The 25,464-nt window shown below is 39.6% G+C and overlaps 1 long non-coding RNA gene across 1 annotated transcript in view; it reads left to right on the top strand.

Moving 5' to 3' along the window:
* LOC105916123 overlaps positions 1-24,810 on the top strand; it is a 121,673-nt gene extending 96,863 nt beyond the window's left edge. Inside the window, exon 4 of the long non-coding RNA XR_004933145.1 lies at positions 24,397-24,810. This is a non-coding gene — a long non-coding RNA (uncharacterized LOC105916123). The remainder of the gene's footprint in view (positions 1-24,396) is intronic.
* Positions 24,811-25,464: the final 654 nt, after the last annotated feature.

Genomic DNA, 25,464 nt, shown 5'->3' with positions numbered 1-25,464 from the left:
ACTCGCGGGCGACCGTTTAAATCTCCATCATTTCTCTTTTTGCTCCGGCAGTCTAACTTTGATTTTTGAAACATTTATTTTAATTCGCTGCTTCTGTGCCACATGTCCTTGGATTGGGGGGGGGGAAGATGAGTGAACTGAACTGACTGAACTTAGTGCAGTGGAGCTCCGAGGCGATAAATTTGCCTCTGTTGTCGAGGGGAATTTGAGCTTTTCTTGTTCGTGCCGTCGACTTGGGAGTTTTCTGTGAGCGTTTTCGCTAACAGCCAGAGAGATGTTGCTTTTCAGGATGAATACGTCTCATCAGAGGTTAGGAATACAATAATAATAATAATTTAAAAAATCCGTTATTGTTTGAGCCCACAATCCTCATCTGAGGAGGAATCTACCAGCGGCGGCTGGAGGGGGGGGGAGTTTTGTCTGCGCCGACTCATCAGTCACCGTCAGTTGTTAATCAGAGGGTCCTTGCATTTGTCACGTTCAGTCCGACTGATGGGGGAATTTTTCATCTTGCTGTGTAATCAGAGTGAAGATGTCAAACATCTGTTTCACCACAGTATTTCATTTGTCAAGGTCAAATGAAGGGTAGACCTCCTATGGATTGGTTTCCCCGTGATTCTTTTGTCCAACTAGATGATTATAAATGACTGCATGGTTCACAAACCAACAATAACAGATGAAATTGGGTAAAAGTCAAGTTTATGAAGGACTTAACCACAGTGTTTTAATGCCCTCCTAAAGTCTTTAAAGAATTAAATTAACTTTTGTCACTTTTGTTGTGTTGTCGCACTTTGTTATCATAGCGACAAGTTAGTCTTTGATTTTCCACATCACAACTTGATTTTAACATTTATTCTTTTTAGTACTTCGTCATTCTTTTGTTGCTTGACTGAATGTATGCTTAATCAAAGGACTATTACTTTTTTTGGCCTCCAGAAAACCTCAGGTTGATCAGAACATGTAGTTCTCAAAACCAGGTCTTGTTAAAATGCCAAGCAAAGAACGTTTAGCTTTTAGCTTTTCTCATTTAGTTTTCTTTTTGTTGTTTTTCTTTTCTCATGTCGCAAATAGTTACCAAAGTTCACAAACTGTGGTTCACAAAAATCTATTTATGTCCGGATACTCCAGTCCTCATTCCTAAATCTTAAAGTTATTGAGATTACATTTTAATCTGATTTGTGATAGCCCAGATACCAAAAAAGTAGTTAAATTCCTCTAGACTATGGTTAAAACCTGAAGCTTGAATTCTTCATCTATAAAAGTACTGTATTGGAGATATTTAAAAAATGCACATGAACGTATTAACAATATATCCTTTATTATTATTTTTATTATTATTATTACTACTTCACAATATCTTTACTGCAACTTTTTAAAGCATGTCTCCATTAAAGAATTTTCATTTAAAGATGTTTCAATTCTTCCTCTATGGTGATGTGTAGTCTTATAATTACAATACATGTATTTTTCTCTGGTAATGTGTACTGTATCACTCTGTGGTACAGTAGAACCATGCCTGCTTGCTCTGAGAACCTGGATCGATTGTTTTGCAAATGTACATTTGTTAAATTGATTTTGAGTGATGAATTAATAAATAACAGAATTTCTAATACATTGAAATTACTTTAAGTCACAGTAAGGAGTGACTTTGAAACTAAGATAGCATTTAATGTGATAGCTGAGTTCCTATGCAGTCTTAAGAGGTTTGGCAAAGCTGGAAACTGGATTTGATCGGTTTTAAATTCGGAATAAGTTTGGAAAAATGTTTGAGTTTCCAAACATCAATCCCCATCCCTTTATACGATTCTTTGAGTGTTTTTATGTTTTATTGTTTTGTTCTGACAGTGATATGTGCAAAGTAGTTCAAATTAGAAAGTTGAACTATGTTTCTAAAACTGGGTTCAGTTTAGATACCAAATGAATCATGGACTTTTTTAGTAGTAGTAGTAGTAGTAGTACTAGTAGTAGTGTTGCTGTTGTTGTTGTTGTTGTTGTTTTATTTTTTTTTATTTTTGGAAGTCTTACAAACATAAAGATATTGGATCACAACTGTTCTTTCAAGAATTTGTATTTAATATGTCATTTTAATGCAGATTTTAAGGAGCTGGTTTAAGTTGGTTCAGATGCTGGAAAAAAGCTATAGAATGGTCCTTAATTGGGCTGATGTTATCAGAGTCTTTTCATGATTTGTGAAATATGCATAACATTTCATATAACACACCCCTTTCCCTTGTTACGTGACTCGTACTCAAATATCCAGAACATTAAAAACTGTTGAAGGCAGGAAAAAAATGAAATACTCTAGAAATGTGTAGAATTTCTAATTAATAAATGTGTAGGAACCCTGTGTTGGAAATCTCTCTTGCGCTGTCAACCTGTGTTTAACAAAGGGGGAGTGGCATCCCAAGTCTGCTCAAGGCAGTTCATTAGGCTCTTTTCCATTACACGTGAAAAGTCCAGTGCGTGTTTCGATATGGGGGATTTCAGTTTCCCGGGTATTTACATTCATGGTAAGAGTCCTGGTCCTAGGGTAGGACTTCTTAACAAGCCTGGAACTTTGTTCAATGGGTGGAGTTATGTGCAGCAAGGCAAAAGAGTCAGCTGTGTTTCCCCTAGCAATTGGAAGCGTGCCAAAGTTAAAAGCCCTAGGGTTTGCTTTACCCCAGGAAACCAAAGCCTGGGGCTTTAAATACTTGGTCTTGCAACGGAAAAGGGGCCCTTGTCACTGATAGATAAAATTTGTTGGCGATTTAGTGGAGAGGTGGGCGTGTGGTTTGGGAACATCATGGTCTTATATTTCTTTTAGCAGATAATGGGATTCTGTTGGCATCTCCAAGCCTCGAGCTTCAGCGTCTGCTGGAGAAGTCCCAGCCAAATCAAAAAAGTAGACTGACCTGCTGGAACAGAAGTCAAGTGACTTCTGCTGAGTGAAGAGTGATGGCAGAACAAATGGATTGGGGCCTGATCTGCAGCAATGCCAGTGCTGGTCTTGTTTATGGAGGCAAATAAAAAGCTAAGATGAGAGGAAAAACATTCGAGTAACATCATCAAATCCTGCTCTGTAGACATTAGATATGGATCATGACCGAAAGAACCAGGTGCTTTCGGTCATGAAACATCAGCTTCCTCTGTGGGGTGGCTGGACTCGGTCTTTGAGATGTAGTGGAGAGCTCCGTTATCCTGGAGACTACTTTTGGGAGAGGTGGCCCAGTGGTTAGAGCAGTGTACTGGCACTCTGAGAAGGCTGCAAGTACCTGTTTCAAACCCACTATGGGTTTCCTGAGCAAGACCCTTAGCCCCAGATTGCTTCCTGGGCATTGTAAGTCGCCCACTGCTCCCTAAGCGATGGGTTAAATGCGCAAGACAGATTTTACTGGAATATACAATTGTAATTACAAATATATATTTCTTTCTTTCTTTTTCTTTCTTCTTGATCATATATCCTGATTCTCTGCTTCTAAAGGAGTCAGTTGAGGTGTGTTTGAAACAGTTTTTGCAGGCCTTGCTTTGGAAGTTCTGGTCATTTCCTGCACAAATGGGAGACCCTTAGGTAGATTGAGAACTAGATGGAAAGATTACATATCCCTTGTAGACTAGGAACGCCTCAAAATGAGCTCTAGTTTGTCATTGGAGAGAGGGATGTTTGGCTATGATGGCCAGTTTGGACACTGGCAACTTATAAATGGAGCATTTGGAATGGTTCTTTTAAAGTATGGATGGACGGATGTGATACAACATCTTGTTTTAGAATGACTTTGTAAAAAGTTCTCTGCCCTATTGATAAATCCTTGTATACTTCAAGACAGAAAAAAAGTGTAAACTTTAATTCACAGGCTTCTAAAGAGATATGTAGTTATGAGGTTGATCCCAAGTGAAAACTTATTGTAACGTCCAAAATTGCATTTACAAACAACAAAATGTGCAATCAGGGGCTGTCAAATCACAATAAAGGTTTATGGCATTGTATAATTACTGCCATAGCATAAAGCGTACATATTCTCTATGTAGGGAAGCTAGAATTACATAATGAAAAATTTAACCATTGAAATGGCACAGAGATTGTAGCATCTTGCGTTTGCAAGCGCATTTGTGCTTTTACTCAACATCAAACGTTTGAAAAAGTGACATGTGTGAAGCGCTCATGCATGTTTGAGAGGCCAAACGACAGGAGTGCACAAGTACAGCTGCTTTCTGAGGTACAACATAATCATGTAACTCCAGCTGGTTTATGTTTTAATTATGATCTTATGGGGTGGAAATAAAGCTGTAGGAGATGCAAATCAGTCTGTTATTTCCCTGTGTGTGCTGGGTAATAATACATTTGCTGCACACTCGCCAATCTATCCTGCATTTGTCAAGATTTCTTTTCTTCTTCTTAGTTTAGATAAGTGTCAGCTACATGTCTGAGATGTCACAGTCCTCCTCCACAGCTTTCGACTGCTGAAAATCCCAGCCATCAATGTAAGCCTGTCCCATTGTAACGGTTTGCTTTTTATCTACTGAAAAATGATTATGTGCTTGTTCCACCCCATTTGCTCTCATTTTTTTCCTGAAAGGCACACTCGCTCTGTATCAACACCTATTTCTCTCAGGCTGACTCATGGGTTCACATGGTATTGCTGCCAGAGTATAATCAATTTACAGGCAGATTTGTGCCCACACACCAGCGTTGACTGCTGGGAAAAAAAAGCAAAGTATGAAGTTTTCAACACAGTTCAATTCAGTTCACCGATTAACTAGAAATGTCATCTCCGGACAGTTAGCAAAGACTAAGGGGTCCAGCTCAGGGATGGCAACCCCAGGACTTAAGAGCTGATGTCCTGAATGTTTTTTGGCTGTTTCCCTGGTCAAACACACCTTTATGAAACAAATAGCTCATTAGCAAGCTGTTGCAGAACTAGATTATGTGCCAACAGGGCAAATCAGTCATCTGAATCACCTACGCTTGAGCAGGGCTACATGAAACATGCTGGACGCCAGCTCTTGAGGACTGGAGTTGGTCACCCCTTGTTCAGTTCCTACCCACTTATTTAGAATCCAATTCGGCCCAAGTTAAATTGATATCAATGAAATTATCCAATCACATAGACTTGGGATATATTATAACATAATCAGATTCAGTTGATCATGCCGGTTGGGACTTTTATCTCTCTCAGCCAGCTGAGCTGATTGCATCAAGCCATTGACATAAGAGGAGAAGCAAAAAAATAATGAGATGAAGACCAGGACTTCGTGTTCAATGTAAAATCTTTTAATGAGTCACTTTGTTGCTTTTCGCCTTGTATTTCTTGTCACTTGGTGTTTAGCCATGCTTGGTTTATTTCTTCATCACCATTTCCTCGTGTTCTCCTGTTTAAGAGTGTTTCGGCAAATCTCCGCTCGCCTCCTTCTGTTAATGCTTCCCCACATTCAGTTAATTTAACTCACCTGTTCATTGTTATGATATTCACTTTTTTGGGTATATAAGTCTTATTCTTTTCCCCCCCTTCATTGGTTCTGTTGCTCCCTATCTTACTCCTGAGCTCCTAATTCCTCTTATGCTCAGGTTTTGAGCTGGTATTGTTTATTGTTAGAGTTCCTTCGCCACATTCTTTTTTCATTGCGTAAACTACAGACTTTTAATTAAACTATAATTCACCTCATGAGTTTGCCTATCCCCTGCCTGTGTTTGGGTCTCTCTCCACAACACATGACAAAATAAGTTATTCTTTCAAAGTTTAAAAAACGATGAAAAAGCTTAAACATCAATGTGTATTTTCAGGATAAAGCCTATACACTGCATAAACCGAATTAGCTATATTTTACACACACAAAAGGAGACATCCTGGCCTTCACAGTATGTTGTTATGAATCATCGTTTTTCCATGGAAGATATTGCTGAACTTCAATTTCTACTCTTAAAATTACAATGTAGCATAAATAAAGGCCAATAAACTTTATGATCTTTGTATCCAGACCTCAGGGTCCTTGCTTGCATCTCTCTCTCTCTCTCTCTCTCTCTCTCTCTCTCTCTCTCTCTCTCTACTGATAACAATGAATGAAGGGCATTAACGGCAGAAAATCACACAGAAAACTATATTCTTATATTCCTCTCATTCATTCAAGCAAAGTTTATGTAGTAGAAGTCTTTTTTTCAGGTTTTCAATTCAGGTTTTGTAGACATACAATTAACTGGAAACTTATTATAATGTGTTACAAACTAAATTATAAGTGTTATGTCAAAAAAGGGGGGGGGGGGAAAGTGCAGATGTAAAGCGTAGCTAAACATTTACACACAAAAACAATCATTAGCAATCACGAGACAGGGATTTACTGAGTAATGCGGTTTGTAGCAAGAAAACTGGAGGCTGCAAGGTCTGGAGTTTTCAAGCGGTTGCAACATTGCGTTGGTTTTAATTACTGGACAGAGATATGTCAGTCGCCAACATTCTTTTAAATGACTCGTATTAGGGACAAGAAGCCAGTATTGAGACACCCCTGTTTTAAACCAAATGAAATAATATAAAGTTCACCTATAAAAGACCAACTGCATCTTCTTCTTTTGCTTTAATAAAGAAATACTTCTTCTGTCACAGAAAAAAAAAAACTTTAACACCAACGTAACTTGACTGACGCTGCTGAGTGATCAAACCTGCAACTGATTACCTGCAAGGTAAACATAAAAACATCTTTATTACTCAGTTAAACATGTTAGATGGAGGTTACTTGTACATTGAATGCTTCAAACTTTTTAGTCTTAACTGGCCTTCAGGAGTATAATAAAATCTGATACGAAACAGCAGGTGACCTATTACAAAATCAGCTCTCCTCCAAGAGTCGCATCGCTTGCAGAAATTGTACATTATTGGTGTGACATTTTTGCTTATATAAACCGGCAGCTTGTAATGCATCATCTTGTTTTTGTGCGATAGTTGTGAATTATTTTCGGGAGGGCAACGTTTTTGGAGTTCACTGCTGGTTTATCTATGCAAAGTGTTGAAACCACGAATGTTACCGCGAGGCACTTGGAATCCATGTGTCCTCTATTGCTTTTCTGACTTTTCCATTTTGCTCCGTCTTCCTTAATAGAAGAGCCTGATCACACAAAGTATGTTGGAAATCCATTCTCTTTTTTAAATGTGCACCTAAAGCTTCAGCAGCTCTGGCCCCACTCACCAATAACTTAGCCCTTTTGTGCTCCTGTGGAAATCAATCGGTGGCTACTTAGAAGTGAGAGCGTTTTAATTAAATAAATGGAGGACATCAGTACCAGAGTTGGGGAAGACGCAGGAAACAGACAGGCGCTTGGTGGGGAGCTCAATCTGACGTTTGGAAGCCCACCCTCAGTGCAGCTGTGAGTCACTGACCTTCTGAAACACTTCTGACTGCTGCCCGCCTGCGGACACACACACACACAGACACGCTCCCCCACAGTCCATCAGGTGTGTGACTAAGCATGCTATTGTCCGTGTAACTGAGGATGAGCCTCACTAGTCTACTTGTCCCCCCCGCCCTTCATGTTACACTAACATTTGCACATATTTACACATGCACACACATGCACACACACACACACACACACACACACAAAGCCCTTCCCTGTTTCCCATCTGTCACACTCGGCTCAGCAGACAGCCGTGTCGCCTGTCAAAAGTGCTGGTCATTGATTGCCAGCGTAAGAAGGAACGAGTCATGTGGGATTGGGTTTCCACTGACTGCAGCAAACTGCATGGCGGGTGTGGGGAGCGGCAGGTGTCTGCGTACGCTGCTTCTTGCATGTGGGCCAGTTGGCTAAAAGACCCCATTGTGAGTGGTTACAGTCTGATTCCTTCCTCCGAAATCTGTGGAATCTGCAGATTCGTTGCAGTTAAACGCCACACAAGGTAGAGTCTGACTTTTGTTAAATCTGGCTACCTTTTCCAATATCTAGACCTTCTTGTAGTGATGCACAATCTGTATTTCAGTCACTTTTTGTAAAGCTTTGACCTGCTGAGGCAGCACAGCTAGCATCACTAAAACATCTGAAGAACCCAGCATTCCCTAGGGGGTGTTGCCAAACACCCAATGCCTTAAAGTTCCTTTCCTGTTCTTGCTCATAAACAAATCTGACCTGCAGGAACGTCATTGTAACTTTTCACAATATTGTCAGAGTGAGGAAAAACTGCATTTGATCTTTTACCGACCCCTTAGCATAAGACTTTTGAACAGTCACAAGGTACAAATAGCAAACTATCAAAAGTTGTCCACCAGGGGCAATATAAATACGTTTTTGTTTAAAAAAAAAGAGTTAAAGAACATTTTCCATTTAGCGGCTTGCTAATATTTCTTGGCAATCAATCCTTCCTCTAATCTGCAAAAAGCCGTGCTCCCACTTACTGCTATCTGCAGTCTGAACTAAATGCAAGACATGTTTTGACATATAGTTTCCCTGTAAATGGCTTCTTACATCTCTTTTCTACTTCCAACCAGCGTTGCCAACTTAGCAACCCTGCACTAATGTTTAGGGAGGATTCGGTCCCGTTTAGCAGCTTTTTCAAAAAGGCAGCTAGCAATAATTGTTGTGACTTTCCCCAATGTTATTGGATATTATACTCAAAACACTTGTATGTGGTCCAGCCTACACAAAGCAGTCCCTCATAGCTACATTCTGAGCAGGAAATGTTTAGCCCTCAGTGCTTACAAGTGGTGCATTCACTAGTCGGTAATCGGAAAAGATACGATTTGTTTAGTGTCCAACTGGCCAGTCAAGTTGAAAATTGTCTGAATCCTGTCACCAGTTTATTTCTCTGTCCATCTCTACCTTCAACAATCCATAGCTTTTTGTGACAAATTCTAAATCTTAATACCAGTTTGTAAACCTTTTCTCATTGTTAGTGAATTGTAATAAATCGCCATCTTGTTTAACTTTAAATTAATGAAAAATGAGAGGGTATTTTTATTTTGCTGAAGATGTTTAGATCGTGGAATCTGGAAACTTGAGGCCTTTGCTCTTCCTCACAAATGTATCCCCGTAGCGACTACATTGATCTGTTGGAGTAGTCCTACGTTGGTTGTAACGTCACGCGGTCATGTCTGGATAAGCATCATGTTCCATGTTTTCTGAGAAAGGATCACTGGAAGACAAGAGAAGGAGGAGGAAAAGGAGGCTAAAACTGGAGCAAGTTTCCATGTCCCGCTGCATCCTCAGGTTACTCACCGGCTTCATTTATTATTGCTGGCCCTCATCCATTATGAATTAGCAGGTACAATGCCCCATCACTTTGGAACCAATGCTACCAATCCTGTCCTCCCCTATCTCTGCGGCTAACGCCAAAGCCGCCACTGTTGTCCCTTCCCAGAAACCTTCGCCACGTAGGAGCTCTTCTGCCGTCTCCCTGGGCTGTGACCTACATAACGGGGACAAATTCTCACAGAGGTAGAGGAAAGATCAGGTTGATGAGACAGAGCAGACAGGGGAAAGAAAAACAAGGAACAAATAATGCTGAGCAGTGATTCTGCAGGAGATGGATAAGATTTCAAAAATATTCCAATGTTATGCAGACGTTACATCTAGTTTATCTAGCTTGGTGTTCCTTTCAGTTAAACATTTCCATTCCACATCAGCACATTCTCTACCTTAAGCAAATAGCCTGTCCTTAAGGATAGCAATTAGCATCTACTAAAACTGGCACAAAGCCTGCTTGCAGCATTTCAAGCACAGCGTTCCAGATAACAACACTAATGATGACTTGCAGCTCCCATCCAGCCTCCAACACGACTCTCCTCTGTCCTTTTTTGACCATTTATAGCAAGGAGATCCTCGCTGCTGCTGCTGCTCTGGGGAATGTATTTAGTCACTGCTCCCCTGCATTTGACAGGCAAGAAGCATATGTTTGACATTGGGAAATAAACTGGAAGGAACCCATGTTTTGTTACAGCCTGAAACGCGTCAGGGTCCTGGGCTAATATTTGCTTATTCAGCCCCGAAGTGAACGTTAAGGACTGTCAGGGTTAGCAGCAAAAAAAATGTCCCCGGAAATAGCGGGAAAATCCGGACATCTTCATTGTGACTTAATTAGTTAATTCCCGTGAAAAAAAACTATGTGCCACCTCACAGGGTTTTTTTTTCTGCCACACTCAAAAGGCACATCATTAAAAAGATTTTAATAGCAAAGAGTCTGATATGAAACCTGAGTACGCAGGCAATGAATCATTTGATTAAAGGGAAAAAGTATATCTAAATCAGATTGGTCCTATGTAGAAAAGTATTTTTCCCTGAAGGCTGGTTTATGCTTGACGCATGTAAGTTCCACCTGGAAATGAGACATGCAGACACAACGTCTGCAGCATTTATGCTCCGTGCACTCCTGCACCAAGCGTACTACACACAACTACATGTAAAAGTAGAAAACTAGCATAATCCAGCCTTAAGCCTGATAACAAGCTGTTCTGCCCTTGGGGGTGACAACTGCCATCAAGAGTCTTTTAGATTGCTGTGAAGGAATTTTCGGCCTCTCTTCTGTTACTTCGTTATTTAAATTGAGCCACTTTGTTGTTGTTTTTTTTTACATGAATAGCTTGATAAAAGTGATTCCACAGCATCAAAGTCTGATTTAAGTTTCCCTTTTTTCCCGAACCATCTCAAAATCTGAATCCTACCGGACATCCTCCTTTAATATATTCTGGTAGAGAGAATAATGCATGGTTATATCACTAGTGGCAAGTTTTCCAGGGCCAGAAGCAGAGAGAGTATCTTAGACCAGGATTCTACCACCACCATGTCTGACTAATGTTTTTTTTTTTTTTCTGAAATGCTGTTCGTTTTACACCAGACGTAACCGGACGCACACAGTCCAGATAACTGTATTTTGTCTTTATCTGCAACAATTTTTCCATACATTTTCCCAAGTCCCTTTTTGAATGATCTTCTGCTCCTCAAGGGGGATCGCATGGAAAAAAATCTCCCAAATCCATTCTGGTCTTATTTCTTTCAACTGACGTCTTCCTCTTATTCTCTTAAACTTATACATGGTTTGCTTCTTTCGTCTCTCACCCATGTTCAAAGTATGCAGGGAGAGCAGCGACGCTACAATGAACGGCTAACACCAAAGCTAACTGCTAAGCTAACCGCTAAGCTAACCAGCTATATAAACACTAGAAGTACGCATGTACAGCCAGAAAGTGGAAACTAACAAGGATCGAGCACACACACTGGCGTTACGTCAGCGCGTCGGAATGATTGATGATGATCCCCCAGGACAGAGGGGAGTGAGAGCAGAACAAAAGCTATTAGCAATCCCTGCTCTTCGGTGCGAAGGGCAATGTTTGGTCAGTGTTTTTACAGGTCTACAGCTTTCACAGAGATTTTTTTTGTTTTACATTGATTTTCTGAATACATAACGTATTGACTACTGTCAAGATGGAAGCACCATTTCACCCTGTATAACAAAAAGTGTTTCTGAACAAGATTACCATCTATAGCTTTAATCTAGAGTCAGTGCTTGGAGCAATTTTGGTCTGTCACTTCTGGGAAGGTTCACCATCTTCCATGTTTTCTCTATTTAAGGCCTAAAGAAGTGACTTGGTAGCCTTTCCATATTGACGGAGTTCAATGACTTTTTCTCATCTGCCTGAATTTGTTTAGATCAATACATGATTTATTGCTTTTGACATCTTTTAGCCTATTCCCGTTTGTCAGACAGGTTACATCTAAGTGTTTCCTTGATTCAATAAGTCAGTCAGTAATCAGGCCGGGAGTGGTGATTTAAACTAAACTCAACCCTCCAAAAATATGACTGTTACAGTCAGACTTGTTTGGAAAATCACATACATTATCATACATTATCCTTTGAAGTCAAAATTTTATATTTACTCGGGTTAACTTTGTTTGATGTTAAAGTTTGAGTGAAAACATTTATGGTAAGTGTGGCAAAAAGGGAAAAGCATCAAAACACTTTTCAGGAGTAAATAGTATTTAAAAAGAGGTTTTCAGTCAACGAAGGCTTTAAGATGGTATTTGAGGTCAGCTGAGCTATGATTTTTCAATTCCTGGAGGACTTATATGAAGTCAAGCTGACACAATATCTTCCTTTGCAGTGATGTCCTATAATCTTTTTCCTTGGCATGTTTTATTCCTCCAACGGCTGTTGGTGTTCATTACCATATGTCTTGCCAAGGTGTCCTTGAGCAGAATTCTGTAAGTTACAAAGGAGAACCTTGTTAGATAAGTGCCTGAAATATTAATGCAACATATCTCATCCCAGTTCTGGTTTCTTTGGACAGCTCTGTGCAATCTTTCCTTTTTATTTTAGGGTGCGGGTAAAGCTCCAGCATTAGCTCACAGTTGCCATTACTTACTTGGATTCTGCTCTCATGGAGAGTGTGACTCTTCTGGGCCTTTTTCTAACTGGGCTATGAGAACTGAAAAGTAGGGTAGCATATTAACTGGGTTATGGTAGTAGTTCACTTCAAAAAAGGCTTGATAATGCCTGGTCATTTTAAAAAGTACTTCCTATTGGATGAAACCTGACTTGGGATTCAAGTTTACATGAAGATTTAAAAAAACTATATTATTTGAGCTGGTATGCCTGCAAACATTTGGACAAAATCCTCAGTATGTCTTATTACTTCCACTGAACTGTTTTTGACCTACAATGCATCTCACATGAGCTACTTCTGTGTTCAGTTCACATTGATTTAAACTGAATAATTCATGCTCATGGTGCGCCACTTAAAACTTCACATCCCCTGACATAAACTAGTTCAAGCTCATTATTCAGTTTTTAACAAGATAACCTTATATCTTGGCAGATCTAACATTTAGAATATTTCTATATAATCTCTAATTGGTTCTCTTACCGTTTAAGTCTGTGCTGTTCTGTTGACGATATACCGCAAGGAACAATGAATCGAATATTTACCCTTGCTGACTTGCAGAGGTTGGCCTAAATCAAGCCCAAGATGTAGTGGGTTTCAAACAGAGAGAAAAATATAACCACGTCCACATGTTAATGTAGGACTCCCTGGTCTTTATGTTTGTTGGAGACCTTAAGAAGGCCATGTTTCTCAAGGTTATTTGTACCTACAGACGTAAGAGGCACCAGGATTCTTTTTTGGGGATTGACCAGGATTCATAACTGGAAAAAGATGGAATGTGCTCTCTTTGTCAAGCAGAGAAGTTTTGAAATATTGGTTGATTGTGTCTGAATAATGGAGCCAGAGATGGATAGATGGATTGGGATTGTCTTCAGGATTTACTTTGGCCTGTTGTGGTGGACGAAGAGCTAAGCTAATAGTAATGCTCGATTTACCAGTCAATTTACGTTTCTTTGCCTGTGGTGCAGGAAATATTATATGAAACATGAGTGAAGGAAAATGATCCTGCATACACGCAGCCAAAATAACTGCTCATGCACCATGGGAACTGAGTCTGAGAGATAGGAAGAAGCGGAGCTTGAAGTCGAGCCACTTTGAATTAAAAGGTGTTGCAGCAGTTTGTGCATCTGATTAGGATTCTTTTGGAAGTTTTTTTTCTCCATGTCCCACAAGTAGGACACCACGGTCTAAGGTAGATTCCTGCTGTTCTTGGAAAGCATGGAGTGTCCCTCCTAGACATGTTACCCCTGCAACCACAAAGTCGACCAGAAGACTATGGTTAAAGATTGATATGCAATGGTTCAGTCACCTGGGCATGAAATGATCTGACACTGTTGCAAAATTGAAGAAGGAAGGAACCCAATGGAAACCTACAGGTATGGATGCATAAATTCAATAAAGGCAAATTGACCCAGAGCCAATTACTTAAGGAAAAAAATTTCAACTAACTCAGGCCTTCAGATGGCTTCCTGTACCGTCGCTGGTTTGACACCGTTGGTTTAAATAAAAAAGAGGTCTGTTTCAGGAACACAATGTATCTGATATCAAATCTACGAGTATAAACTAACTATTCAGAGCTTTCTACAGGGTGAGTTTATGGTTAAGCTTTGTATACATTTAAATTAACAAATGATATTTTAAAATTAATGGGTGGAAATTCAATTTATCCCCTGATTTGAAAAAGAATTGTCTAACATATTTATCACAGTTTGCTTAGACTATTTGATGCATGCTTTTGGAGTTTTGGCTTTTACTTTTCCAATATGGTTTTGGAGTTTAAATGATGATTTATGCTGATGTAGGCTTAATACTACTCACATGCCTTTACTGTTAACCCATAGCTAGTGCAAGTTGGAGCTTACTTTAAGTAGAAATAGATCAGCAGCCTGGTGCTGCCCTGAAGGTATAAATATGTATTATTCAGAGCCAGAGTCAAAGTTGATTACTTAAGAAAGTACATTTAATTCAATATCAGTTTGCTCAGGTCACAAAAATTATCCCCTATCCAGCGAAATCTAGCAAGGTTAAGCTAGCTGCTGACAACGTAATGTATCATGGTAAAAGGCATAATGTATTCTCGCCTTATTTAGCTTAAGGTATAAAAGAAAACCAACAGATTATCAAACTTATCAAATTAGCTGTAATTGTTTGAACTGGCTACATACTTTGGTAATAAATTTTAATAAAGTCTGGATCAGAGATGTATGAACCCGCAATCCCTGTGTAAATAGCAAAACACAGAAGTTTTCCTTTTTGCATGATTGCTTCTGGTCCATTTTCCTTCTGAGGAAGGAATTTGTCAAAAACGAGGAGTGGACGGAAAAACAAATCATCTTCAGGCCTTCAAAATGTCACACCTTTTATGAATGTTATTCTTCACCCATTTTTTCCCTCCAACACTGAATGTGTGTGAGTGGGCCAGTCATCTGCCACAGCAGTATTACTCAGTTCAGCTCACAGGACACTTTCCCGAGTACAAGAAACAAAGGCCAGCCTGTTTCTATGGTTTCTCACATACTGAAGATCTGAGTGGAATTTTTACATAGTCAAGGCTAATGGATAGACCGGGGCCAGCACATTTAACGAACACAGAGATGGAAATATGATGGAGAGTTTACCAGCAGAGCTCAGGAGCTGCTAACAAGCCCTAAATCATGGCATTGGTGTCATTCTGCGACTCATTAATAACGCAAGGTTCCAAAAATGCACTCAGACGCGTTACAGGTTCTCAAATCGAAACCCAAGCACAAGACCATGCCCTTCTGTAGGTCAAAACAAGTGCACCAGAACAGCTTTAACAAATATGCCCTCTTTTCTCCAAGCTAATTATGTATCAAACCTAGTGATGGAAGTTTTTTTTCTTGAGGCATAACTGTATTAAACTCCTGCTATGCCCTTTACATGACACACTAAACTACCCTTTAGTTACATTTACACACATGGCAGAAATCTAGAAATATGTCAAATAGAACATAGTGTGAAGTAGGGGGGTATTAACCACTGCATTTATGTCCACCCAAAACAAAAGCAGCGATTGGGGGAAGTCTCAAGCTTGAATTTGAGTTCAAACTTGAGTGAAAGTGAAGTTTTACATGGGGATTTATAAAGTGAGGCTGATGAAGTCAGGAGAAATGCTGTCCAAGTGCAGAAGCTTGAAGACTTAACAATCTGGCAACCTGTGGAAGGATTTAAAAGCACTCTTTCATGAACTCAGCCTCTCTGTAATTCACAACAGCAGCAAACGAGGACTATCAAAAACAGGTTAGGTTAATGTACTACAATATAATCAGTGATCAGCCTTAGTCAAACTCTATTGTTTATCTGACTTTGACACAGAGAAAATGTAGCCATTACTGACCTTATGTGATCTAAGTTAAAACTTCTGCAAAGCAAAACATTTTCTTATATGAACCAGTTCATGCTCATAAGAAACAGTTGCACTCCCCTTCTGTGCTCTGGCTGTTTACTCTTTAATCAATCTAACTGTAGTGGCCATATTGTACACTGTAGTAGCCATAGCGTGTCATCTTTTCCTCAGGTTTGTTCCTTGTGTTCCAGGTGTTTTTTGTTTTTTTTTATGGGTAAGAAGAAATCTGTCCATTGCGATTACCAAGAGAAATTTCATGATGATGCCATTTACAGATGCTGTCAATACCCATATGATAGTACCCTGTTGTTTAGTGGGTGTCACTCCAAAGTTGTTGTTTTTTTTATTTATTTTTTTTGTTTTTTTTAAATGCATTTTGAAATTACTTATTTGCTTTGAAAACAATTGAAAGACAAATTGTGATTTGTGTCAGACTTGAGCTTGAATTACAGTAATGCTGTGCAGGGGAGGAGCTGTGAGGGCACAAAAACAATAGTGATTGACACTGCTAACAACCAATCAGAGTCGGACATTCTTCCTGGCTCTGATTGGTTATTTCTGACCGGGAGTGGTGTATTTCTGCAAATGGCAGTTGGACCACTGAGAGGAGCCAGAGGTGCTTGCTTATTTATTTATTTATTTATTTATTTATTTATTTATTTATTTATTTATTTATTTATTTATTGTGTTGTTGTTGTTGTTGTTTTTTGGAAATTAAAATTTAACTTTCTATGTGTATAAAGAATTCAAAAATCTTGAAGTAACAAAAGGTAAACAGGCCTTGAAAGGATTAACTATAAATACAACTGACATCAGCAACTAATGGAAATGTTTGCAGTCAACTGAGGCAAGGCAAGGCAAATTTATTTGTATAGTACATTTCAGTAAAAAGACAACTCAAAGTGCTTTTTATGAATAAAATATAGAATATAAAAACAGAATAAATGCAAACTGGAATAAAATGTAGAAGAAATTAAACAAAATAAAACATGGGAAAATGGAAACTAAAAGCAAATATTAAAAACAACTGGACTACAAACCTAAACTAATGGTGTTTCAGTAAAACAGTTTAACTAGAACAGTCAAAGGCAATCCTAAACAAATGTGTTTTAATCTTGATTTAAAAGAACTCAGACTTTCAGCACTTTTTCAGTTTTCTGGGAGTTTGTTACAGATAGGTGGAGCATAAGAACTAAATGCTGCATCTCCATGTTTGGTTCTGGTTCTGTGTATGCAGAGTAGGCTGGAGTCAGAAGACCTGGGTGGTCTGGAGGGGTGATACACTGATAACAAGTCTGTGATGTATTTATGTACTAAGCCATTCAGTGATTTATAGACTAACAAGAGTATTGTAAAGTCTATTCTCTGAGATACAGGGAGCCAGTGTAAGGATTTTAGAACTGGGGTGATGTGCTCTACTTTCTTAGTCTTAGTGAGGCTAAATAATAATCAGACAGCACAGAATAACAGATTAAGCAGTGAATAGAAGAAGCTCTGTAAATCAAGATCAATAATTCTTTATTGTCACACTGTGTTACCATGGTAAGATTACTTTTGAGGCAGACACCGGCTTAGGATGTACAGAAGTAAAAAAAAAAAAAAAAAAAAAGTAACATGACACGCAAACACAACAGACTTATTATTTACAGGTTTTTTTCTCCACACATTACAGCATGCAAAAGATTAAAAAAAGTACGGAGAGTACGAGAGCTCTGATATCAGTCCCTTAGGAAGTGATATGAGCCATGTTACATAGATCAGTCCGTCCATCATAAATCTCAAGTAATGAGGTAATTTTTGTGCAGTGATCTTGAGGCTTAATTTACAGAAAAGTGTGTGTGTAACATATGATGGATCACAAACCTCTCAGCAAGGGGTGCTAGCCCTCACAGCCCTTGGAAAGAAGCTGTTCCTGAGTTTTTTAGTTGTGGACTTGATGCTTCTGAAGCGTTTACCTGAGGGGAGAGGAGAAAAAGTTCATTGCCCAGTTGGTTGGGATCAATGGAGATGCGTTAGTCCAATTTCTGGACTCGTGTCCAGAAAATACCAAATCCTGTAGATGGCATCCCAGAATCCCCTGCGCTGTACTCACCACCCATGCTAAGTCCTTCCTCTCCTGCACTGTGCAGCTCCCATACCACACAGTTATGCTTAGACATAGAATACTTTCTACTGTAGCTCTGTAAATGTTTTTTTTTTTGCGGTTTAGTGGTAAGTCCAGTCCATTTCAGTTTCCTGAGGAAGAAGAGCCATTGTTGGGCCTTCTTCACCAGGTGGGACGTGTTCACAGTCCAGGAGAGGTCAGAGGAGATGTGAATGCCCAGGAATCTAATGCTGTCCACGCGCTCCACCACCTCGTGCAGTATGCAGAGAGGAGCGTGTTCAGTCTTCCTGGACCTCCTGTAATCTATTATTACCTCCTTGGTCTTGCTCGTGTTCAGAAGCAAATTGTTCCTGGAGCACCACTGTGTGAGATTGCTGACCACATCTCTGTAGTGGGTCTCATCAATATTGGAGATGAGAACCACCACAGCGGTGTCATCCGCAAACTTCACCACTGTGTTTGTTGGGTGGACAGCTGAACAGTCCTGAGTAAAAAGGGTGAAGAGAACAGGGCTGAGGACACAACCCTGTGGCGTGCCGGTGTTAACGGATCGGTGAGGAAGATGTGCGTTTCCCTATCACTGATCCAGGAGAGGTCTGGATAATCCCATGTTGTGGAGCTTCAGAGCCAGCATGTCTGGGAGCACAGTGTTGAACATTGAACTGAAATCCATGAATGGCATCCTGAGATAGGTGTTTGGATGCTGAAGAAAACTAGCATGTGCCATTACAAAACAAAATAATCCCATGGAGCAATCTTCCAGGTATAGCTGCAATCAATCATACAAAAAAAGAGATGTGTTTCTAGCTCAAACAGAAAACTTACAATTGTGAAGATAATTTCCAAAACTGTTATGAAAACTGTGACTAGTGGGCTTATTTAACTCCTGTACACACAGTTTTCTTTAAACTTGACAAAACCTAAAGCACTTCCTGATTTGCAGTGAACAAGGTCAGCAACATCAGGGGCTGTGGATTTTTGTATTTTTTGCTCAGTTTTTCTTTTGTTGACTTAGAGCAACCTTGGCCAAACCACATAGCTGGAGCCATCAACCTTCACACATACTGTTATTAGCCCACATACTGTTATTAGCCACATAGCTAATAATGCTCCAAGAGATGGCTGAATCAAATTTCTTTATATATTGTTGTCAGAAAGCCGTTAAATGCACTTTCTCTATCCTATTATCTTGTTAGCTCTGGTTTGTCCAACAAATCTAACAGTTAAACTTGTTTTTCACTAAAGACTTGAAGTTCCCGTATTCCTGTGATCTGAATCTGGAATTTGGAAACAAAAGTCATAATTGACTTGGGCATTACAATGCCTTTCTGTTGCAGCATCGTGAGCTTTTGGCCAGGCAGGTCCAGGGTAATTGCGACCATGGTGAATGATATGCTGGTAGGCAAACACACACATGCATGCACACATTTACATAAGAACCCACACAGGTCATTACATTTACCACTAAGCATCTCCATAAGCCCGAGCGGGCATATCTGACATACCCATCTGCTCCAACTGGATCAGGCTGGACCTACCTCTGTTAGTCTCCCTAAATATGGGTAAGGGGTATGTTAGTGGTAATGTCAATGGAGCTTTGATGGTAATAATCACAGGGTTCATCACAGTGGAAATAAAGCAGGGGTATTATTTCACACCCGTTGTCATATCTACTGGAGCAACCTGTCATTTTTTTTTCTTGTTGTTGATTGAACCAGAATTATTATTTTTACCTTAAATCTTGTTATTCTGATTCTGTTATATGAATTCCTTGCAACATGGGTTCCTGTAAGAACATCAAACTTTATTCCCCTGGCCTTAAGCAATCAGTCTGGGATCATCTTGGCTCACTATTAAATCTCACCTCATATGAAATAAAGGGAATCTTAGCTCCAAATCGTAGTTCCTAAAGAAATAAAAGAGATTAGTGATAATAATCAGTGTGGACTATTGATAGAGCCTTGAATTCTTCTCTCCAGGTGCATTTCAGGCAGAAAATATGCCTGAAATTATATACATTACATGTATTACATGCACATGTAACAGAGAACAGATTAATAATTCTTCCAAAATGATTCATATCAACTCACAATTTTTTTTTTTTTTTTAATTAAGGTCCTGTTAAGATTTTGGCCTTTTCTGCTCAGAAAATTACCTTCTTTAATACATATCCACAAATTGCTTTTGCCTCCTTATGTTTTCTACAATTTTTATTATAAGCTTGCTCCCATAAAAATGTTTTTGATGTTTATCTCTCCAGTAAAACCATCATTTTTATCTTTTGACACCTCGCATCATCTCACATTTCATGTGTGTTGCTCACAGACGAACTGGGGTTTCTTAGCATCACTGGCCTTAGGTCCTACTCTGTAACCCTGCCTCACCAAACCCTTTCCTTTCCCAGGGGAAAGCCCCCATGTGAAAGAAGAAATGGGGTGTAAAGGGCACCAAGTTCCCACTGGATCTCCTCCTCAGTGCCCCATATGTGCCCAGTCCATGCCACTCTCTTTCAGCTGCTCCAAAAGCTGTGTGCTGGCTTTAAGGATGCAAGTACTTTTAATTCTCCCCTCTCTGCACATTCTGTGGGTTAAGCAAAAAGTCTGATGTGGCACTGTAATTAAGCTGCCATTAATTGTTTCGCCTGGTCCCTGGTGGCACTGCTCAGACTTTGGGGGGAAGGAACAGGCAGATTAATGGGGCTGACGGGCTATACGCCTAACTCGACAACTAAGCACGGTGAAAGCGACTCTTAATTACTGCCTGTTGCTTCTAAATTACCCAAAAGTAATCTCTGACAGGAAGCCAACTCACCCCTAACAGATCAGACGTTTCTATTAATGCTGTGGCTTTATCAAAACCCTGAAGTATTAACTATTTATGTTATGTCCACAACTTCTGGCGACTTGGTTTTGGGATTTAACCACAGCAGCTGTTTCTTTATCTTCCCTGTATTCCATTTTCATTGTAGCTGGTTTCTAATGCCAGGGATTGACGCACGCTGTGCTGCTTCTAAATGTAGAAGCTCAGGTGGCTGAACTGAATCGAAACTATTTATACGGCCTTCATTTTATGACATGTCAGATTTTCACTGTTCCCGAGCCTCTTCCCGGCCTCACCAGCGGCCAGGGAGAATGTAAATACAGGAGATATTGATGGAAACAAGGGAGGGGAAAAGATCTGCCGGAGGATAGAGGGAGAACCCCTCAAAGCACCCTTCTATGGTTGGTTTTCGCACACATACATTTATGTGGCGATGGAATCCTATAACCATATAGAGGCTCTTCAACTCACACAACCGTATATTGCGCTGGGTGGGTCTCCGTCCTTGCAAAGTCTGACCTCAATGGGCACTTGTGGTGAATTATTGTTTGCAAGTGGAAACTTGGCCAGCTAATCTCACTGCTGCTGGCTCAGGGCAGAGTAAGACCACTGTCTCCTCGCCTGCACACGCACCGCGTGCACACAGTTTTTGTTTTACTGTCTCTATTTCCCGGTCACGCGTATTTGCTGACTCTATGCCTTTTTTTTTTTTTTTTTTTTTAATAACTCCTTGTGTTTGCACTTCATCTTTCTTTTCCTGCTTCCCCCTCCTCCGTCTCAGTTTCCTCCCAGCACTACTTTCCCAACAACTCAGGTCTTTATCCTTGAAGGCCATTCACCTTTCCATGGCTGCCCCTGCAAGTGCCGGGCAGTAAATTCCAAGGCTGGTAGGAAACACAAACATGCACAAAGCAAGGGGTGAGCAGTTCAATCAGGAGGGACCCTTCCTCACCCAACACGTCTCCGGTATCCACCGCCTCTCTCTGAGATTTCATTCATACAAAGAGCCTTTGTGAAACTGTTTCGGAGGGATTTTCGTCAGATCTCCTACGTGCATCATACGTATAATTCATGTGTCTGTGTCTCCGGTTGTTTTGCCAGTCAGCATGGTGTGAATGGTAATCATATAATTGGGGTCTTCTTCAGCAGACATAAACCAATGCTTGGACCAAAGGCAAAAATGTGATTACAGTGATTGTGGAACACTAATGACATGTTGGACAAAGAGGGTTTATTATTAAAATGCTCATGACCCATCCTTAATATAAACTTTGTCTGACTGATATACCCACTGCCATGGTTGAAAGTGTCTGAACACTTCAGGATAAAATCCTTTAAGGCTCATGTCAGCAAAATGATGTTATCCCATACAAACGAAGACACTCAAGGTACAGTACCTCGCAAAGGTATTCACACCTCTTGAAATTGATTCACGTTTTGTCATCTTGGAACCACAAACTTTAATGTTAGATCAATATTTCATGGGCTAGATCTACACAAAGTAGCACAAAATTGTGAAGGGAAAGCAAAATTACAAATGGTTTAATATTTCATACAGATTACTTAAAGTGTGTGTTCAGCCTCTTTTACATCCCTAAATTACATTAAGTGCAGCCAGTTGCCTTCAGAAGTCAGGGAACAAATAAAACACAAGTCAGGGATGCCTGTGCACATTCTCACAAGTCAGGGATAATGATTTGGACAAACTTAATGAATGATTTGGTTCTTAAATAATCTCCAAATTTTTGAATCTACCCTGAGAAAATGAAAAGATGAGGGAACAACTGCAACCATACCAAGACGTGGTTGTCCATCTAATCCATGGGCCTGCAACCTATGCCTCTCTAGATTTTCCACAGTGACTATTAATACTTTTTGGCCAAAAATAAATCATAAGAAATTGGCAATGTTTTTAAATGTAAAGTTGAAAACATTTATCTAGAAAAAAGGCTGTTTTTCTATATATTTTCCTGCAACAACTGAATAGTATTTATACCACAGAATGTCATCAATACTTTATTTTGTTAAAGTGGTTTTGATGTAATTTTTCAGAAATATAGAAGGTTCCATTGAAGAAAAGGTATTAATGTCCTTTATTCAAGGTTAGTTTTTCTTTATTTTAAAGCCTAAATATTCAAATAAAATGGCTGTTCTATTAAAATGTTAATATAAATTTTGAGGAAAAAAAAACTATTTGATTAAATGTATCCTTTTTCAAAGGGCCGTGTAGCTTTTGTCGCTCTAAACATTATCTATTTAACTGGACAAAGGGCAAAAAGGGCTCTCTTAGTTGTGAAGGCTGTTGACCCTTGAACTAAGCTGACAAGGAAGGCAGAAGGAGCATTACTCACAAGTAGCCAAGAGGCTGCTAGCTCTGGAGGAGATGCAAAGAGACATGGCTCAGATTTTGCTAGTATCATGCAGTGGGGATGTTGTTCTGCATCATCGATGGGGGAAAATGGTCAGAGCTTATGGCAAGATTGATGGAGCTAAATTCAGGATAATCTTGGGAAAATGGCTGTTAGATGCTAAAAAAGACCTTGAAATGGGTTGGAGATTCGTTTTCCAGCAGGACAACAACCTGGAACACACAGCCAGAGCTACAATGGAACGGTTTAGATCAGTGGTCTCCAAACGCAGCCACTGTCCCTCAACCTTTAGACAGACCCCTGTTCCAATACACTCAAATCTGTTGAATGGCTCATCACCAAGCCTCTGCAGAACTTTATGAGGAATTGTAACCATTTCATTGTCTGTTTTGGCAAGAATGCATCTAAATATCTTACATGACAATGCCTGTCAGGGACAGAGATGGTGACCCCTGGTTTTGCTCAAAGCATAGTCTTGTTTAGTTTATAGGAACTCTGGAGGAACTGCAAAGATCAACAGGGCAAATGGAAAATCTGTTGAAAAACGTATTCCTTAATAACTTATAGCCCTTTTTGGAACAGTACCCATAGCAAAGTAAGTGTTCAAAGAAAGTCACAAAAAGTCCTATTTGTAGTTTGCCACAAGCAAAGTAGAGGATGTGAACTAAGGTCAGATGAGGTCAAAAGTTCCTTTTTTGCCTAAATGCAAACAGCATATGTAGCAGTAAACTAACACTGCATATCACCTTGAACACCTCATCTCCATTGTTAAAAGAAAGAAAAGAAAAAACGAAGCGGCAGCAATATGTTGTGGAGATGCGTTTCTTTAGCAGGGACAAGGACGCTACTCATGGTTGAGAGGAAGATTGGTGAAGTTAAAATACAAGTCAAGCCTGGAAGAAAACCACATGGAAGCTGCTAAAAACTACACCCAGTGCGACAGTAAAGATATTTATATCAACATACAGTATATTTAAGTGTTATAAATATAGAATATATAGAATAGCCCAAAGCCAAGACCAAATTTGAATAAATAAACTAATTATTTCATGTGTAAAGCCATGCTTTACACATCAAGTAATTATTTACTGGATGCCAAGAACCATGCTTGAATTGCAGCTATATTTACCACCTAAGGTGGTTCTTCAAGGTATTTACAAAAGTTGTGCCACAGCTTTCAGATTTTTGTAGAAATTTTTCAAACTGTATATTTCCCTTCCACTCAACAATAATGGACTACTTTGTGTTGATCTACAGAAAATCCAAATGATATTCAATGACGTTTTTAGACAACTCAAGTTTACGTGGCAAGAATCCTTTTTCCAAGCTACTGTATGACTGAAGAACTTTTAATTCTCAAATCTCAAAGTATGTGGCGCTATTATTACTTTTCCCTTTCAAAGGAGGAAGCTCCCCCCTCTCTCAGCCTCCACGTCAAACACTGTTCCAATGTGCTGAGCCAGTGGAAAATCTGATGTCCGTTCAAGAAACAAAGTGGTGAAGAAAGATTGCCTGACCAAAGGAAGAAACATTCATGCAGCTCGTCTTCACTGATAGGGACCAGCTTATGTAAGCCAAATAATGAGGCATCTTCTTGTTCAGATTTTCCACTTGCCTCGACTCAGGAGGCACATGATCTCCAAATGCTCCATTGGCATTCCCAGCACAGTGGCATTTATAGTCAAAACGGTTTTGAAATAACTGATTTTTTGAGGCTTCGTTTTTTCCGTACTCTTTGGCTTCTTCCGTTGTGCTTTGTGCAAATGTCTTTATCAATTCAAAGCCAAAAATGTCAGAAGGATGTTGCAGCAAAGTTCTTTTTGGTTAGAATATCAGACACATTCATGCTGTGTCAGTTGCGAGACACTCTCTAGCTGAACCTGCAATTATTTGTCAAGCTATCTTGTCTCATGGTGTGTAGAGCTCTACCCCGGCAATTAAAGTCCTATGTTAGGAGCTAAAAAACAAAACACATACTCACTACAAAAGCAATGTTGCATGCAAAAATGCTCTAAACATTTGTGTTCTCCACCATCATCGAAGAAACCATGTGCTCTTTATTAAAAAATGTCAAATTATTTGTTTTTAGCATGCTTGTGTATAACCCTGAAGCCACCCCCCTCTCTATGGTAAAGTTTTGACGTGCCTCATGATGAATGCTTACTCAGACTGAATGAACAACACATTTGCATGTACCGGGCTCATGACACTTGACATTTACTGTGGTTCACGAGATGCTGCAGAGCATCTGGCAAATTTCCACAGAGAAACTGAGTCAAGACAACAGCTGTAAGGGGAAATGATCAGTCGCGACCAATTTACAAACAATGTGGCTCTCAAAGTGTTTGAGATCTTTTTCTACCAAATTACTGGCATTTTTTGGGTTCTTTGCGGTTTCGACTCTGCCCAGTAAATATGTTTACTTCACTTAAATTTTAATCTCAGCGGAAAATAAGGTTTTATCGGAATGT

This window comes from Fundulus heteroclitus, chromosome 17 (assembly GCF_011125445.2).
Source record: "Fundulus heteroclitus isolate FHET01 chromosome 17, MU-UCD_Fhet_4.1, whole genome shotgun sequence".
Classification (NCBI taxonomy): domain Eukaryota; kingdom Metazoa; phylum Chordata; class Actinopteri; order Cyprinodontiformes; family Fundulidae; genus Fundulus; species Fundulus heteroclitus.
This window is presented reverse-complemented; position numbering and strand designations above follow the sequence as displayed.